We start from the raw sequence: 17,451 nt of genomic DNA, 5'->3' as shown, positions 1-17,451 counted from the left end.
CGTACTATCCGTCGGCGTCTGAATGAAAAGGGACTGTATGGTAGGATACCTAGGAAGACCCCACTTCTTACCCCGAGACATAAAAAAGCCAGGCTGGAGTTTGACAAAACTTACCTGAGAAAGCCTAAAACGTTTTGGAAGAATGTTCTCTGGTCAGATGAGACAAAAGTAGAGATTTTTGGGAAAAAGCATCAACATAGAGTGTACAGGAAAAAAAAGAGGCATTCAAAGAAAAGAACACTGTCCCTACAGTCAAACATGGCGGAGGTTCCCTGATGTTTTGGGTTTGCTTTGCTGCCTCTGGCACTGGACTGCTTGACCGTGTACATGGCATTATGAAGTCTGAAGACTACCAACAAATTTTGCAGCATAATGTAGGGCCCAGTGTGAGAAAGATGGGTCTCCCTCAGAGGTCATGGGTCTTCCAGCAGGACAATGACCCAAAACACACTTCCAAAAGCACTATAAAATGGTTTGAGAGAAAGCACTGGAGACTTCAAAGGTGGCCAGCAATGAGTCCAGACCTGAATCCCATAGAACACCTGTGGAGAGATCTCAAAATGGCAGTTTGGAGAAGGCATCCTTCAAATATCAGGGACCTGGAGCAGTTTTCCAAAGAAGAATGGTCTACAATTCCAGCAGAGCATTGTAAGAAACGCATTGATGGTTTCCGGAAGTGGTTGTTCGCAGTTATTTTGGCTAAAGGTTGTGCAACCAAGTATTAGTCTGAGGGTGCCAATACTTTTGTCTGGCCCATTTTTGGAGTTTTATGTGAAATGATCAATGATTTGATTTTTGCTTCATTCTCTTTTGTGTTTTTTCCTTGCAAGAAAATTAAATGAAGATAATAATACCAAAGAATTTGTGATTGCAATCATTTTCAGGAAGAAACTGAGTATTATCTGACAGAATTGCAGGGGTACCAATACTTTTGGCCAACACTGTATATATCCAAATGTAAAGATTGGAATATATCTAATCGGACTCTTGAACCATATTGATTTGTTATAATCTTTTTAATTGTCAAATGACAAAAAATTCCATATTTCCTTCGCCCAATGTTTAAAGTTTCTTTATTCTGCCTCACATGCGTCCATGTTTTAAGATCTTAGTGTCCTTTGCTGAAAATGGAGATGAGTCACACAGGAGCATATAAATCGTGAATAGCTATACACAATATGACAATGGCAGCGTGGGAAACACCCGATGTTCCGGTCCCCCATTCATGTGAATGGGGGTTCGTGTTCGGATTCGGGTACTGCTCTGATACCCGAACCGAACTTTTAATAAACTGTTTGGTGTTCGGCTGAATCCACTGAACCTGAACAGTCAGGGGATCGCCCATCACTACTCTCCTGTAAAGTGTTAAATTCTTATGATCAGCAGGGTCCTCTCTTTCTCGCTTGTAAAGTGTAAGCTCTTATGATCAACGGGATCCTCTCTCTCCTGTAAAGTGTAAGTTCTTAAGGCCAGTGGGGTCCTCTCTATCTGTCCTGTAGGGTGTAAACATTTGTGGTCAGCAGGGTCCTCTCTCCCTCTCCAGCAGAGTGTAAGCTGTTGTGGTCTGCAGGGTCCTCTTTTTTCTCCCCTGTAGAGTGTAAGCTGTTATGGTCAGCTGGGTCCTCTCTCTTTCTCCCCGATAGAGTGTAAGCTGTTATGGTGAGCAGGATCCTTTTACTCCCCTGTAGAGTGTAAGCTCTTATGGTCAGCAGGGTCCTCTCTTTCTCGCCTGTAAAATGAAAGCTTGTATGGTCAGTGTGGTTCCCTCTTTACTCTCCCCCACATGGATTTTATTAGCAATTACAAGCTTTCCAGTATTGAAATTTGTGTGAATTTATTCACCGCAAATCAAATTTTTTGTTGAAAATGTGTCAAAGTCGGTGAATTCAAATTTCAAAATATTTGCTCATCTCTACTTCTCACCTTCATTGGCCAGGGTAAATGGGCTGATTAATGAGCACCAAATGACTTGAGCATAGTCACTTTCCAACATCTTACAGCTGATTGCTTAGAGCTCAAAGCAGCGAGACAATATACAATCATTTTTTCATTGAAGCACCTTAGTAACACAATGGATTGTCCAAGTAGGCAAATAGTTTTAGATTTTTATAGATGTAGTTCCTGGGTCAGAGAAACCTACTGTAATTTATTTTATGTTAAAAGATCTGCTTACAATTTCTTTAAAAGAAAAATCTTAAATGGAATTCAAAATGTTATTTTTCATCTGAAAATATACAATAGATTTTTGTTTTTCATACCCTATTCCAGTGTTTACAGCTGCAATTCAGTGCTATACTAGTTAGTTCTCTACAGTGGTGGCCAAAAGTATTGGCACCCCTGTAATTCTGTCAGATAATACTCAGTTTCTTCCTGAAAATGATTGCAATCACAAATTCTTTGGTATTATTATCTTCATTTAATTTGCTTGCAAGAAAAAACACAAAAGAGAATGAAGCAAAAATCAAATCATTGATCATTTCACACAAAACTCCAAAAATGGGCCAGACAAAAGTATTGGCACCCTCAGCCTAATACTTGGTTGCACAACCTTTAGCCAAAATAACTGCGAACAACCACTTCCGGTAACCATCAATGAGTTTCTTACAATGCTCTGCTGGAATTGTAGACCATTCTTCTTTGGCAAACTGCTCCAGGTCCCTGATATTTGAAGGGTGCCTTCTCCAAACTGCCATTTTGAGATCTCTCCACAGGTGTTCTATGGGATTCAGGTCTGGACTCATTGCTGGCCACCTTTGAAGTCTCCAGTGCTTTCTCTCAAACCATTTTATAGTGCTTTTGGAAGTGTGTTTTGGGTCATTGTCCTGCTGGAAGACCCATGACCTCTGAGGGAGACCCAGCTTTCTCACACTGGGCCCTACATTATGCTGCAAAATTTGTTGGTAGTCTTCAGACTTCATAATGCCATGCACACGGTAAAGCAGTCCAGTGCCAGAGGTAGCAAAGCAACCCCAAAACATCAGGGAACCTCCGCCATGTTTGACTGTAGGGACCGTGCTCTTTTCTTTGAATGCCTCTTTTTTTTTCCTGTACACTCTATGTTGATGCTTTTTCCAAAAAAGCTCTACTTTTGTCTCAACATTCTTCCAAAATGTTTTAGGCTTTCTCAGGTAAGTTTTGTCAAACTCCAGCCTGGCTTTTTTATGTCTCGGGGTAAGAAGTGGGGTCTTCCTGTGTTTCCTACCATACAGTCCCTTTTCATTCAGATGCCGACGGATAGTACGGGTTGACACTGCTGTACTCTCGGACTGCAGGGCAGCTTGAACTTGTTTGGATGTTAGACGAGGTTCTTTATCCACCATCCGCACAATCTTGCATTGAAATCTCTCGTCAATTTTTCTTTTCCGTCCTCATCTAGGGATGTTAGCCACAGTACCATGGGCTTTAAACTTCTTGATGACACTGCGCACTGAAGACACAGGAACATTCAGGTCTTTGGAGATGGACTTGTAGCCTTGAGATTGCTCATGCTTCCTCACAATTTGGTTTCTCAAGTCCTCAGACAGTTCTTTGGTCTTCTTTATTTTCTCCATGCTCAATGCGGTACACACAAGGACACAGGGCAGAGGTTGAGTCAACTTTAATCCATGTTAACTGGCTGCAAGTGTGATTTAGTTATTGCCGACACCTGTTAGGTGCCACAGGTAAGTTACAGGTGCTGTTAATTACACGAATTAGAGAAGCATTACATGATTTTTCAAACAGTACCAATACTTTTGTCCACCCCCCTTTTTAGGTTTTGTGTGGAATCTTATACCCAATTTGGCTTTAGGACAATTCTTTTTGTGCTTTTTCATTGAAGACAGATTAAATGAAGATAATAATACCAAAGAATTTGTGATTGCAATCATTTTCAGGAAGAAACTGAGTATTATCTGACAGAATTGCAGGGGTGCCAATACTTTTGGCCACCACTATATATACATATGCTGATTGAAGTTAGAATGTTTTGTAGTCCTGTACTCAATAACATTCCTGTAAATTCTTGGTAAACCTATTACACCGTAGACCTGTATAGCTCTTATAGTGAAGTATAAATAGCATAAGTGCTTAGTATTGATTACTAGATTTAAAGTTCCTTTATTCTGCCTCATATACGTCCATGTTTTAAGATCTTAGTGTCTGTTGCTGGAGATGGAGATGAATCACACGGGAGCATATAAATCCTGCATAGCTATACACAAAATGACAATGAAATATATTGTTTCACTGTAAGGCTAAGGCATTACTTTAATTATACTGCATTGTAAATGGACAAAGCAGCGCAAAAATAACTGAATATTGTCTACAAGCATGCTAATTATACTGAAAGCTCAGGGGTCTTCAAATGTATTGTTGAGGCATTTCGTTTATGCATATAATGTTGGCTCTCCTTTTATCTTTGCACAGTAATTTTTGTCTTAATATTATTATTAAAATGAAAAAAGTTAGTTTTAAAAAGCTAAGTATCAGGAAATTCATGTCTGTTCTTGATTCTTACGCAGAAATAAAATAGTATGATGGGGTTTCGGCACTGAATGAAATCAGCAAATGTATATTGCTTAATATAATGGGTCGCTCACACCACCGTATTTTCTGTTAAAGTGCGATCCGACAAAACATCGGATTGCTCTCGGATCAATGTAATTTTATGGGGCTGCGCAGACATTCAATTTTTTCATCAGACCAAATCTGTCCAAGAAAATAATCTCAGCATGTTGGAGTTTGATCCAATTATCGGATTGTACTCGGCCATTCAAGTCTATGGGTGTTTTGAAAACACTGGACTGTACTCAGATGACTTCGATTTCCACACAATGACACAATGGCGAAAATGGAGAAATTTTCTTACCATCTTCTCCTTACATTGATTGTGCTGCAATTCTGTCATCTGAGTGAATCAGATCACACTATGCTGACACTCTGATCAAACTCAGAGTGTTATTTGCATAATAGTCCCCATTGTCTCTGATGAGTCTACGGCAGTCTGACTCTAGCCAACGTGTTCATATGCTTGGGGTTCAAGGGGAATCATAGTTAGGGACCATTACATATAAAACAACAACGGGGCATAGAGTAAGGAGCTGTCTGAGTGTAGACAATGCTTTAATCCCTTTGCGATTCATATATTTTTTTCTTTTACATTTTCTTCTTTTCCTTTCAAGACACATAACTTTTTTATTTTTCTGTCAAACTGAATCAATGTTGGCAGAAAACCTTCATTTTTCTGTCAACAGTCTTTTGTGGGATGAGTTGAAGTTTTGAATAACATTATTTGTTTTATTATATATAATATGGAAAAAAAAATTCTAAGAAAGATTGGAATTGAAAATGAATAGCAATTCCTCAGGTTTTTTTGATGGGGAGGGTTGGCAGGGTTGTTTTTATGACAATCACTTTGTGGTAAAAATTAGTTAAATAAATACAAGACAATATAATTATGGTGATGACAAATGTATGTAGTTATTTTTTACTCTTTAAAAAATATCTTGCAAAAAAATAGTTTTTAGCTGCCATATTCTGAGAAACATAACATTTTTGTCCATAGAGTTATATAGGGTTTTGTTTTATGGAGGGTTGAGTTGTAGCTTTTTTGGTATCAATTTGGGTATCATATAACTTTCTGATTTTTTTTTTTATTCCATTTTCTTGAGAGGTGACTTGACCAAAAAAATAACAATTCTTTCATTTGAATATCTTTTTTCATTTCTGCATCCACTGTACGGGACAAATATTTTGATTTAATTTATTAATGCAGTCTATTGTATAATTACAAGCCTCTTAGGAAGCCCAGCAATGGGCTGTGCTTCAAAAGTGTACTTGTATGGCAGACATGAGCATTTTAGTAATACCCTGGCTGCCTTGGCAAATCATCAGCATCCTGAACCCGAAGAACTGACTACATAATGTTGATGTCAAACTAGTCTTATTTGTAAAGGTATTCTGAGTTAGTCTGCTTCAAACTGCTGCTTTACCTAACTCCAGATTTTACACTTCAGCTTCAGGTTTTGTACTTAAAAGACATTAGTGAGACATAATGGCCCTTCTACAATAAAAGAAAGCATCAGTAATATAAATGGTACATAATGGTTGAGAGGCCTTGATACAAGTTTTGTATTGGTTCCCAGGTGCTTAAATTAGACTAGGCACTTTCTAAATATGGATGTAATTTGCCCATGCAATAAAAAAAAGCTTCAGTAGCTAAGGATTTGTTCACACATTGCATTTTGCCATGTTTTTTCCTATAGAAAAAATGCAGGATTTTACAGTACCAGCAATGTGAATGAGATTTCTGAAATCTCATCCATACACTGCTTAATTTTTCCTTGCAGAATTAAACCTTCAAAGCTGTTTTCAATTCTGCAGCGTGTCAATTTCTTACACCTATTTTCTTTACAGTTTATCCTGCCAACACTCTGATTTTTGCAGCAGAGTGTCTTCATTGATTGTGCATATCTTCTATAATCTATAACTTGAGCTATGAGATGAATTGGCATGTAAACAATAATGAAATACAACGAAAATAGAAGTAGAAAGCCAAAGTATAAAAATGACAATCTCCATTAATTGATCAAAACCATGACAGCCATGATAAAAAAATGAATCATAAAAAAGTATGTGGCACAGAGATTCTTTCCACCCGGGGAACAGATGAACACACAACTTAGAAATGTACCAGAGGCAATGCACACTCGAACAGGTATATATATTTATATATTTTATACTGTATATATATATATATTTATATATGTATAAATATACAGTACATACAAAAAGTTTGGACACACCTTCTCATTTAAAGATTTTTCTGTATTTTCATGACTATGAAAATTGTACATTCACACTGAAGGCATCACAACTATGAATTAACACATGTGGAATTATATACTTAACAAAATAGTGTGAAACAACTGAAAATATGTCTATTATATTCTAGGTTCTTCAAAGTAGCCACCTTTTTCTTTGATGACTGCTTTGCACACTCTTGGCCAGGGCCGGCTCCAGGTTTTTCTGGGCCCTGGGCGAAAATCTCAGTGGGCCCTTTTAACACATACACGATTCATGATGCACAGATACGGCGGAGAAATATATATATATTTATTACACATGGCCCAGCCTGCCCCCTCATCTTTCACATACGCAGACATATGCGCGTGCACACACGGTACGCAGACATATGCGCGCGCACACACGGTACGCAGACATATGCGCACGCACACACGGTGCGCAGACATATGTACACATACAGACATACACATAGATAAAACAGACAAATATATATACACAGTCATATACACTGACATTCACATACATGCACTCACACAGACCCATTACTAATAATTTTAATATGGGGATTGGGGAAGCCTCACTCACCTGTCCCCGGTCCAGTGTCCTGTCCTGCAGCTCCTCGGGTATGGGGCAGTGCAGGGCCCCCGGCGTGTCACAGACTTCATGGCCCTGGAACATCAGAGGGGCCCACTTGCGGTCGGGTCCGGGCCCCTCCCGCCCATCTGTGCAGGACCTCCGCTCCGACGGTGTTTGATTGCCGGCACTCCCCCCAGACATGGCCGCGCGCTGTCCGGCTGTGTCTGCTAGTAATGACGCGGCAGGAGCGACACACAAGCACAATTAAAGGTGCAGTGCCGTCGACCCTGCCGTGTCATTACTAGCAGACACAGCCGGACAGCGCGCGGCCATGTCTGGGGGAAGTGCCGGCAATCAAGCAGCGCCGGCGTCCCTGAACAGGTGCATGGGAAGCAGCCAGGGCCCCGACAGTGAGTGGGCGGGTGGGTGTGTGGGCCCGGCCCCGACAGTGAGTGGGCGGGTGGGTGTGTGGGCCTGGGCCCCGACAGTGAGTGGGCGGCTGGGCCCCTCTGATTTTCCAGGGCCCCGGCACTTGCCCGGGTACGCCGGGTGCTGACGCCGGCCCTGCTCTTGGCATTCTCTTTATGAGCTTCAAGAGGTAGTCACTGGAAATGGTCTTCCAACAATCTCGAAGGAGTTCCCAGAGATGCTTAGCACTTGTTAGCCCTTTTGCCTTCACTCTGCGGTCCAGCTCACCCCAAACCATCTCGATTGGGTTCAGGTCTGGTGACTGTGGAGGCCAGGTCATCTGGCGTAGCACCCCATCACTCTGCTTCTTGGTCAAATAGCCCTTACACAGCCTGGAGGTGTGTTTGGGGTCATTGTCCTGTTGAAAAATAAATGATGGTCCAACTAAACGCAAACCGGATGGAATAGCATGCCGCTGCAAGATGCTGTGGTAGCCATGCTGGCTCAGTATGCCTTCAATTTTGAATAAATCCCCAACAGTGTCACCAGCAAAGCATCCCCACACCTTCACACCTCCTCTTCCATGCTTCTCAGTGGGAACCAGGCATGTAGAGTCCATCCGTTCACCTTTTCTGCATCGCACAAAGACACGGTGGTTGGAACCAAAGATCTCAAATTTGGACTCATCAGACCAAAGCACAGATTTCCACTGGTCTAATGTCCATCCATTGTGTTGTTTAGCCCAAACAAGTCTCTTCTGCTTGTTGCCTGTCCTTAGCAGTGGTTTCCTAGCAGCTATTTTACCATGAAGGGCCGATGCACAAAGCCACTCATTTTTCTTTACTTAGCTGCTTTTTTTCTTGCCATAATACAAATTCTAACAGTCTATTCAGTAGTACTATCAGCTGTGTATCCACCAGACTTCTTCACAACACAACTGATGGTTCCAACCCCATTTATAAGGCAAGAAATCCCACTTATTAAACCTGACAGGGCACACCTGTGAAGTGAAAACCATTTCCGTTGACTACCGCTTGAAGCTCAGCAAGAGAATGCCAAGAGTATGCAAAGCAGTCATCAAAGCTAAAGGTGGCTACTTTGAAGAACCTAAAATATAAAACATATTTTCAGTTGTTTCACACTTTTTTTGTTAAGTATATAATTCCACATGTGTTAATTCATAGTTTTAATGCCTTCAGTGTGAATGTACAATTTTCATAGTCATGAAAATACAGAAAAATCTTTAAATGAGAAGGTGTGTCCAAACTTTTGGTCTGTACTGTATATACAGGGTGATCCAAAATTAGGTGGACAGAAAGTATAATACGGTTATGAAGGGGGAGATTTATCAAGCCTGGTGTAAAGTGAAACTGGCTCAGTTGCCCTTAGCAGCTAATCAGATTCCACTTTTCATTCCTCACAGACTCTTTGGAAAATGAAAGGTGGACTCTGATTGGTTGCTAAGGGCAACTGAGCCAGTTTCAGAGATCTAGTTTTCACAGATAGATCTCCTTCAAATCTGTTTTCTTTTCAGATAATTCAGATAACACATAATGGCAAATTGGGTTGAAACATTAGGTACTCAAGCCCCAAAGAGACAAACCATTTACCGCATTCGTGACAAATTCAATGCCACTGGCTCAATCCTTAATGCTCCAAAAACTGGTCGACCCAAAACAGTCTGTACAGAAGATAATAACTTGTTGCTGAAACATTTTTTCAGAGTCCAAAAAAGTCCACCAGAAGAGCCTTTTTGGATATCATGCGAATCCTGAAATCTGTTGGGTGGAAAGCTTATCGTCCATATCTAATTCATGGTTTATTGGAGGATGATCCAGACAGGCGGCTGCAATTTAGTGTTTGATAAATCTCCCCCTTCATAACCTTATTACACTTTCTGTCCACCTACTTTTGGACCACCCTGTATATAGTATACAGTGCCTACAAGTAGTATTCAACCCCCTGCAGATTTAGCTGGTTTGATAAGATGCAAATAAGTTAGAGCCTTCAAATTGCAAACGAGAGTAGGTTTTATGAACAGAAGCATAAATCTTACAAACCAAAAAGTTATGTTGCTCAGTTGAATTTTATTAAATTTTAAACATAAAAGTGTGGGTCAATTATTATTCAACCCCTATGTTTAATATTTTGTGGAATAACCCTTGTTTGCAATTACAGCTAATAATCGTCTTTTATAAGACCTGATCAGGCCGGCACAGGTCTGTGGAGTTATCTTGGCCCACTCCTCCATGCAGATCTTCTCCAAGTTATCTAGGTTCTTTGGGTGTCTCATGTGGACTTTATTCTTGAGCTCCTTCCACAAGTTTTCAATTGGGTTAAGGTCAGGAGACTGACTAGGCCACTCCAATACCTTGACTTTTTCCCTCTTGAACCAGGCCTTGGTTTTCTTGGCTGTGTGCTTTGGGTCGTTGTCTTGTTGGAAGATGAAATTACGACCCATCTTAAGATCCTTGATGGAGGAGCGGAGGTTCTTGGCCAAAATCTCCAGGTAGGCCGTGCTATCCATCTTCCCATGGATGCGGACCAGATGGCCAGGCCCCTTGGCTGAGAAACAGCCCCACAGCATGATGCTGCCACCACCATGCTTGACTGTAGGGATGGTATTCTTGGGGTCGTATGCAGTGCCATCCAGTCTCCAAACGTCACGTGTGTGGTTGGCACCAAAGATCTCAATCTTGGTCTCATCAGACCATAGAACCTTGAACCAGTCTGTCTCAGAGTCCTCCAAGTGATCATGAGCAAACTGTAGACGAGCCTTGACATGACGCTTTGATAGTAAAGGTACCTTACAGGCTCGTCTGGAACGGAGACCATTGCAGTGGAGTACGTTACTTATGGCATTGACTGAAACCAATGTCCCCACTGCCATGAGATCTTCCCGGAGCTCCTTCCTTGTTGTCCTTGGGTTAGCCTTGACTCTTCGGATAAGCCTGGCCTCGGCACGGGAGGACACTTTCAAAGGCTGTCCAGGCCGTGGAAGGCTAACAGTAGTTCCATAAGCCTTCCACTTACGGATGATGCTCCCAACAGTGGAGACAGGTAGGCCCAACTCCTTGGAAAGGGTTTTGTACCCCTTGCCAGCCTTGTGACCCTCCATGATCTTGTCTCTGATGGACTTGGAATGCTCCTTTGTCTTTCCCATGTTGACCATGTCTGAGTGCTGTTCACAAGTTTGGGGAGGGTCTTAAATAGTCAGAAAAGGCTGGCAAAAGAGATCTTTAATCCACACATGTGAAGCTCATTATTCTTGGTGCCTGAACTACTTCTTAATACTTTAGGGGGACCAAACAGAATTCTTGTGGTTTGAGGGGATGAATAATAAATGACACTCTGAATTAACTTTTTACGTTTAAGAAAAAAAAAAAATTTGCTGCAGTGCATTTCCCACTTCCAGGCTGATCTACAGTACAAATGTCACAACGCCAAGTTAATTCCGCATGTGTCAACCAGCTAAATCTGCAGGGGGTTGAATACTACTTGTAGGCACTGTATATAAGTGTGATGGCCAAGTGGCTTAGTCCTTCCTAATCCTTATGCATGAAAACATACATACTAGATAATCAAAGCTCAATGATGCCAATTAATGGAAGTAGTAAGAGTGCCAAATATATCAAAATGAATAGATAGTAAGAGCCTGGCAGGATAAGAACCAAAACATCAAGATGTGTTTCACCTTAGCTTCTTCCAGATTACTTTTTTCAATGTGAATAATAATGCTGTAATGTTCTTGGCGGCTATTGTATTGTAACTGCTGCATTCACAGCCTCTACTTTTTTTACATGCATAGTCATATGCAAGACACTACTTGAACAATGCCTTAATATGCAGGTATATGCATTTGTCACGTGATTAATCCTGTGACGATCGACTCAATCTGTGCATCACAGCCAAGCAGGAGAGGATGCCCTTAAAGCAAAAATAGCACCATTAGAAACTAAAAGATACCACCAAACCACGAGAAATAATAAAAAATATAAACAAAATTAGAGGAAGAAAAAATGTAAGCCTTGGAAAAAATATGGGGATCCTTATATTTTTTTTTATTGTATGAAAATATATATATGAACAAAACCATTAAAATAGCCTCCAATTTACAAAACAATCTAAATATTCAACATATATTCAGCAAGTCAATTGTAGTAAAAATAAAATCCCTACCGTCTGTCTGTCTGTTAAATTTTATTTGTTAAAGAAGAAGAAATTGTAATTGGGTGAAATTTGCAAAAGTCTGTCTTCCTCTAGGCCCCATCTCTAGGCAAAGTTCATACTATCATAAAGTAATTGGAAGGCTAATGGCCAATGTTTTTATTTCATCTATATACAGTTATAACCAAGTTATAAATCACCATGACTTACAAGTTGACTGTTGTTCTAAAAAAAAATAAATAAAAGAAAAACAAATTGTTCAAATTTTACATTGAGACAAGTCCAATTACTGTGCTTCCAATGTGTTATTCTAAGGCAGCCATTCCGCCAGAAGATACAACACTTGTTGCCTACGAAGCTTTGATGATCTTCCTGTTACTGCAGTGGAAACACATGTGGCTAGTCCCAGTTGTTCCTCCTGCCTTAGGCAAATAGATGAATAATTGTTCCTTCAATTCTGTTCGTAAGAAAAGAGAGAAGGGTTTGGCAGACAGGAAGAAAAACTAGAGATCTGTTGCGTCTAGGGTTTCCTCTTAGAAATCTGATAAATTCAATAAGGAAAGTTTGTAAAGTTGATGACTGTATCAAAAACAGAAAATACTACAATATGACATTTTTTGAAAATATGTCACATTACATCATCATCCGCACGAATCATAAACTACCCATGTACAGTACAGACCAAAAGTTTGGACACACCTTCTCATTTGCAGATTTTTCTGTATTTTCATGACTTTGAAAATTGTACATTCACACTGAAAGCATCAAAACTATAAATTAACACATGTGGAAAAATATATACTTAACAAAAAACTGTGAAACAACTGAAGATATGTCTTATATTCTAGGTTCTTCAAAGTAGCCACCTTTTGCTTTGATGACTGCTTTGCACACTCTTGGCATTCTCTTGATGAACTTCAAGAGGTAGTCACCGGAATTGGTTTTCACTTCACAGGTGTGCCCTGTCATGTTTAATAAGTGGGATTTCTTGCCTTATGAATGGGGTTGGGACCATCAGTTGTGTTGTGCAGAAGTCAGGTGGGTACACAGCTGATAGTCCTACTGAATAGACTGTTAAAATTTGTATTATGGCAAGAAAAAAGCAGCTAAGTAAAGAAAAACTAGTGGCCATCATTACTTTAAGAAATGAAACTCAGTCAGTCTGAAAAATTGGGAAAACTTTGAAAGTGTCCCCAAGTGCAGTTGCAAAAACCATTAAGCACTACAAAGAAACTGGCTCACATGAGGACCGCCTCAGGAAAGCAAGACCAAGAGTCACCTCTGCTTCTGAAGATAAGTTTATCCGAGTCACCAGCCTCAGAAATCGCAGGTTAACAGCAGCTCAGATTAGAGACCAGGTCAATGCCACACAGAGTTCTAGCAGCAGACACATCTCTACAACAACTGTTAAGAGGAGACTTTGTGCAGCAGGCCTTCATGGTAAACTAGCTACTAGGAAACCACTGCTAAGGACAGGCAACAAGCAGAAGAGACTTGTTTGGGCTAAAGAACACAAGTAATGGACATTAGATAGTGGAAATCTGTGCTTTGGTCTGATGAGTCCAAATTTGAGATCTTTGGTTCCAACCACCTTGTCTTTGTGCGACGCAGAAAAGGTGAACGGATGGACTCTACATGCCTGGTTCCCACCGTGAAGCATGGAGGAGGTGTGATGGTGTGGGGGTGGTTTGCTGGTGACACTGTTGGGGATTTATTCAAAATTGAAGGCATACTGAACCAGCATGGCTACCACAGCATCTTGCAGTGGCATGCTATTCCATCCGGTTTGCGTTTAGTTGGACCATCATTTATTTTTCAACAGGACAATGACCCCAAACACACCTCCAGGCTGTGTAAGGGCTATTTGACTAAGTAGGAGAGTGATGGGGTGCTACGCCAGTTGACCTGGCCTCCACAGTCACCAAACCTGAACCCAATCGAGATGGTTTGAGGTGAGCTGGACCGCAGAGTGAAGGCAATAGGGCCAACAAGTGCTAAGCATCTCTGGGAACTCCTTCAAGATTGTTGGAAGACCATTTCCGGTGACTACCTCTTGAAGCTCATAAAGAGAATGGCAAGAGTGCGCAAAGCAGTCATCAAAGCAAAAGGTGGCTACTTTGAAGTACCCAGAATATAAGACATATTTTCAGTTGTTTTTGTTAAGTATATAATTCCACGTGTTAATTCATAGTTTTGATGCCTTCAGCGTGATTGTACAACTTTCATAGTCATGAAAATACAGAAAAATCTTTAAATGAGTACGTGTGTCCAAACTTTTGGTCTGTACTGTATGTTACACAAAATAGTTAGTAAATAACATTTCCCACATGTCTACTTTACATCAGCAGAATCTTGGATCCAATTTTTTTTTTTTATTAGGGAGCTATAAGGGTTAAAAGTTGACCAGCGATTTCTCATTTTTACAACAAAATTTACAAAACTATTTTTTTAGGGATCACATCACATTTGAAGTGACTGTGAGGGGCCTTTATGACAGAAAATACCCCAAAGTGACACCATTCTAAAAACTGCACCCTTCAAGCTACTCAAAACCACATTCAAGAAGTTTATTAACTCTTCAGGTGCTTCACAGGAATTTTTGAAATGTGGAAGAAAACAATGAACATTTAACTTTTTTCACAAAAAAACTTTATACCAATTTTTTTTTATTTTTGCAAGGGTAACCGAATTAAATGGACCACAAAATTTGTTGTGCAATTTTCCCTGAGCACGCAGATAACCCACATGTGGGGAAAAACTACTGTTTGGGTGCGCGGCAGGGTTCGGAAGGGAAGGAGCACCATTTGACTTTTTGAATGTAAAATTTGCTTGAATATTTAGCAGATGCCATGTTGTGTTTGGGGAGCCCCTGATGTGCCTAAACAGTGGAAACCCCCCACAAGTGACACCATTTTGCAAACTAGACCCCTCAGGGAACTTATCTTGATGTGTGGTGAACACTTTGAACCCCCAGGTACTTCACAGAACTTTATATCATTGAGCCGTAAAAATAAAATTTTCACATTTTTCCCACAAAAATGTTTTTCAGCCCTCAATTTTGCATTTTCATAAGGGTAACAGGAGAAATTTCACCATACCATTTGTTGTGCCATTTCTCCTGAGTACGCCGATATCCCATATGTGGGGAAAATACACAATTTTGGCCCATGGCAGGGTCCAGAAGGGAAGTAGCACTGTGTGACTTTTTGAACGCAAAATTGGCTGGAATTGAGAGCGGACGCCATGTCGCATTTGGAAAGCTCCTGATGCACCTAAATAGTGGAAACCCCACACAAGTGACGCCATTTTGGAAACTAGACAGCTCAAGGATTTTATCAAGGGGTGTAGTGAACATTTTGAACCCAGAGGTACGGCACAGAAATTGATAACATTAGGTCATCATATTGAATAAGTTGTTCTTAGTCTTGAGCGCAAGTGCTCGCTACTTGAGTTTGCATCGGGTACTCAGGTATGCACCATGTATCGCGGGTGCTTGAGCGACATGTTCGAGTCCCTGCCCCGCATGTTTCATGGTTATTAGACACCCAAAAAAAAACATGCGAGGATCGCTCATGCATGGCAGGCAATCCCCGTGAGTTTTTTTTGGCCGTGAAGCATATGGGGCAGAGACTCGAGCATGTCACTCCACCTGATGAAAACTCAAGTAGCGAGCACTTGCGCTCAACACTATTCGCCATATCGACTAGCACAACCCTAATCCTAGCAAAACCCTTACCGTAGCATAACCCTAACCCTACAGTTTATTCTTTACGCCATTCTTTGTGCGATATTTAGAAAAGTTACCATTCTACAGCTGCCCTGTCTTTTATTAGATAAAAAGGCAGACTCCAGGTTGGTGATAGATACTCTTCAAATCTCCAGTCATAAAGCTCTAATATTAACAATGGAGTAAGCTAACCATGTGTGGCATTAGTTAAACTTGTGTTCCAACATTGAGGGTTTTTGTATAAATGATAAAATAAGCTACAGTTTGGTAAGGGGGTCTATAAATAGTGCCGAACAGCAGACAAAAGTTACTTATACTTTGTTGGCAAACATATTATTGCCTAATTTTTTGCATCCATTATGTTTTATTTTTTGCCTTGTTGCAGCTGACTAAAACAGGATGTTATAATATGGAGTATGATTTAGTCATCAACTGTATTTTTTATATCTTTTAGAAAAGTGATGGCATTTTACTTTAAATTATTGTAAAGGGAGGTGGTCACTTTATCCAACTATAAAAACACTCCAATTTTATTGTAACTGTTGAAAACAATGAATCACTAAATATGGCACAAATGAGGCTCATACTGATGTAGCGTTTCCTAATATACAGTGAGTAACACAATGAAGCATGTTATACTGATGCAGAAAACTCCTAAGTTGACGTGATTAATGGTTCACACTGTATTGAGTAAAGGCTCATTCAGAAGTCCTTGTAAATCAGTGCACAGACTGACCGTGGATCTCCCAATTCGAGCATCACAGTTTCATTGAAATATATGAAGTAGTCACACTTGGGTCTGTAGACCCGCGACAAGTCCATACTCAGACCGATTGCCATGGACGTCTGAATATGCCTTTATAGTTTTCGACAAGATATTTTTCCGAACCTTTGTATAGATAAAGCACGTTGCGTTCAAATCAAAATAGTGTAAACATGGAAGAGGATTTCACCAAATCATCAAAAGTCAGATACAGTTTCCTCGTACTGCTATTTCGTGCTTGCAACTACCCAGATAGTTTGATTTGTTCCTATAGAGCACTGGCATTTATTTATGCTAGTTTAAACACAGGCAGTTGCATTTTCTTTACTGGGTATGTTATCAATACATTACTGAGTACATTATCAATACATACTAGCACTTTTCACTTTGCAGCGTCTTCAGTCTACTGCTATTATTTTTTAGGAATGCGTATGCAATTTTGAATATAGGCACTTGCACTTTCAATCCTTCTTAGCATCCCCTCCTTTTTCCTCTAAATGTATACTAGCACTTTTCACTTTAGACCTCATAACGATATATAACTAAGAAAGAGAGACATAACCTACCTGCTGCACTACTTGTTTGCTACACATGATACCTTATGCTTTATTTTAATCTGATGGTGTTATATGAATTTCTATAATAAAATCTATTTTTTTAAATTATTTATGCCTCATTTAATAGAGACATTATGGTTGCTCTATTAGTGTTTTGTCTGTTAACGTATTGCCAATATCCGACTACCAGCTAGAGGCGGGGTAGACTTTTTCAGGAGTGTAATAATAAAGTTTTTAAGTTGTAAATAACAAAATATTTTTTTGGAAAGCAGATTATATTTTTCTTGGAGGGCTGAGAATGAAATAACACCATTTACATTAAACAGGTGATGGACTCTAGCAATTCCTGCCTTAATCTATAAGTGAAAGCTTGATAGGGACTTAATTCCTGGGAGGAACTGTGAATTTCCCCAAAGCGGAGCGAGTGGTGAAAAGGGGGAGATTAGGTTTTCAGAATATTTCAGGGA

This window comes from Phyllobates terribilis, unplaced genomic scaffold (genome assembly GCF_046119375.1).
Source record: "Phyllobates terribilis strain yellow unplaced genomic scaffold, ASM4611937v1 Scaffold_2__4_contigs__length_985480577, whole genome shotgun sequence".
NCBI classification, from domain to species: Eukaryota; Metazoa; Chordata; class Amphibia; order Anura; family Dendrobatidae; genus Phyllobates; species Phyllobates terribilis.
Note: the sequence above shows the minus strand (reverse complement) of the source record.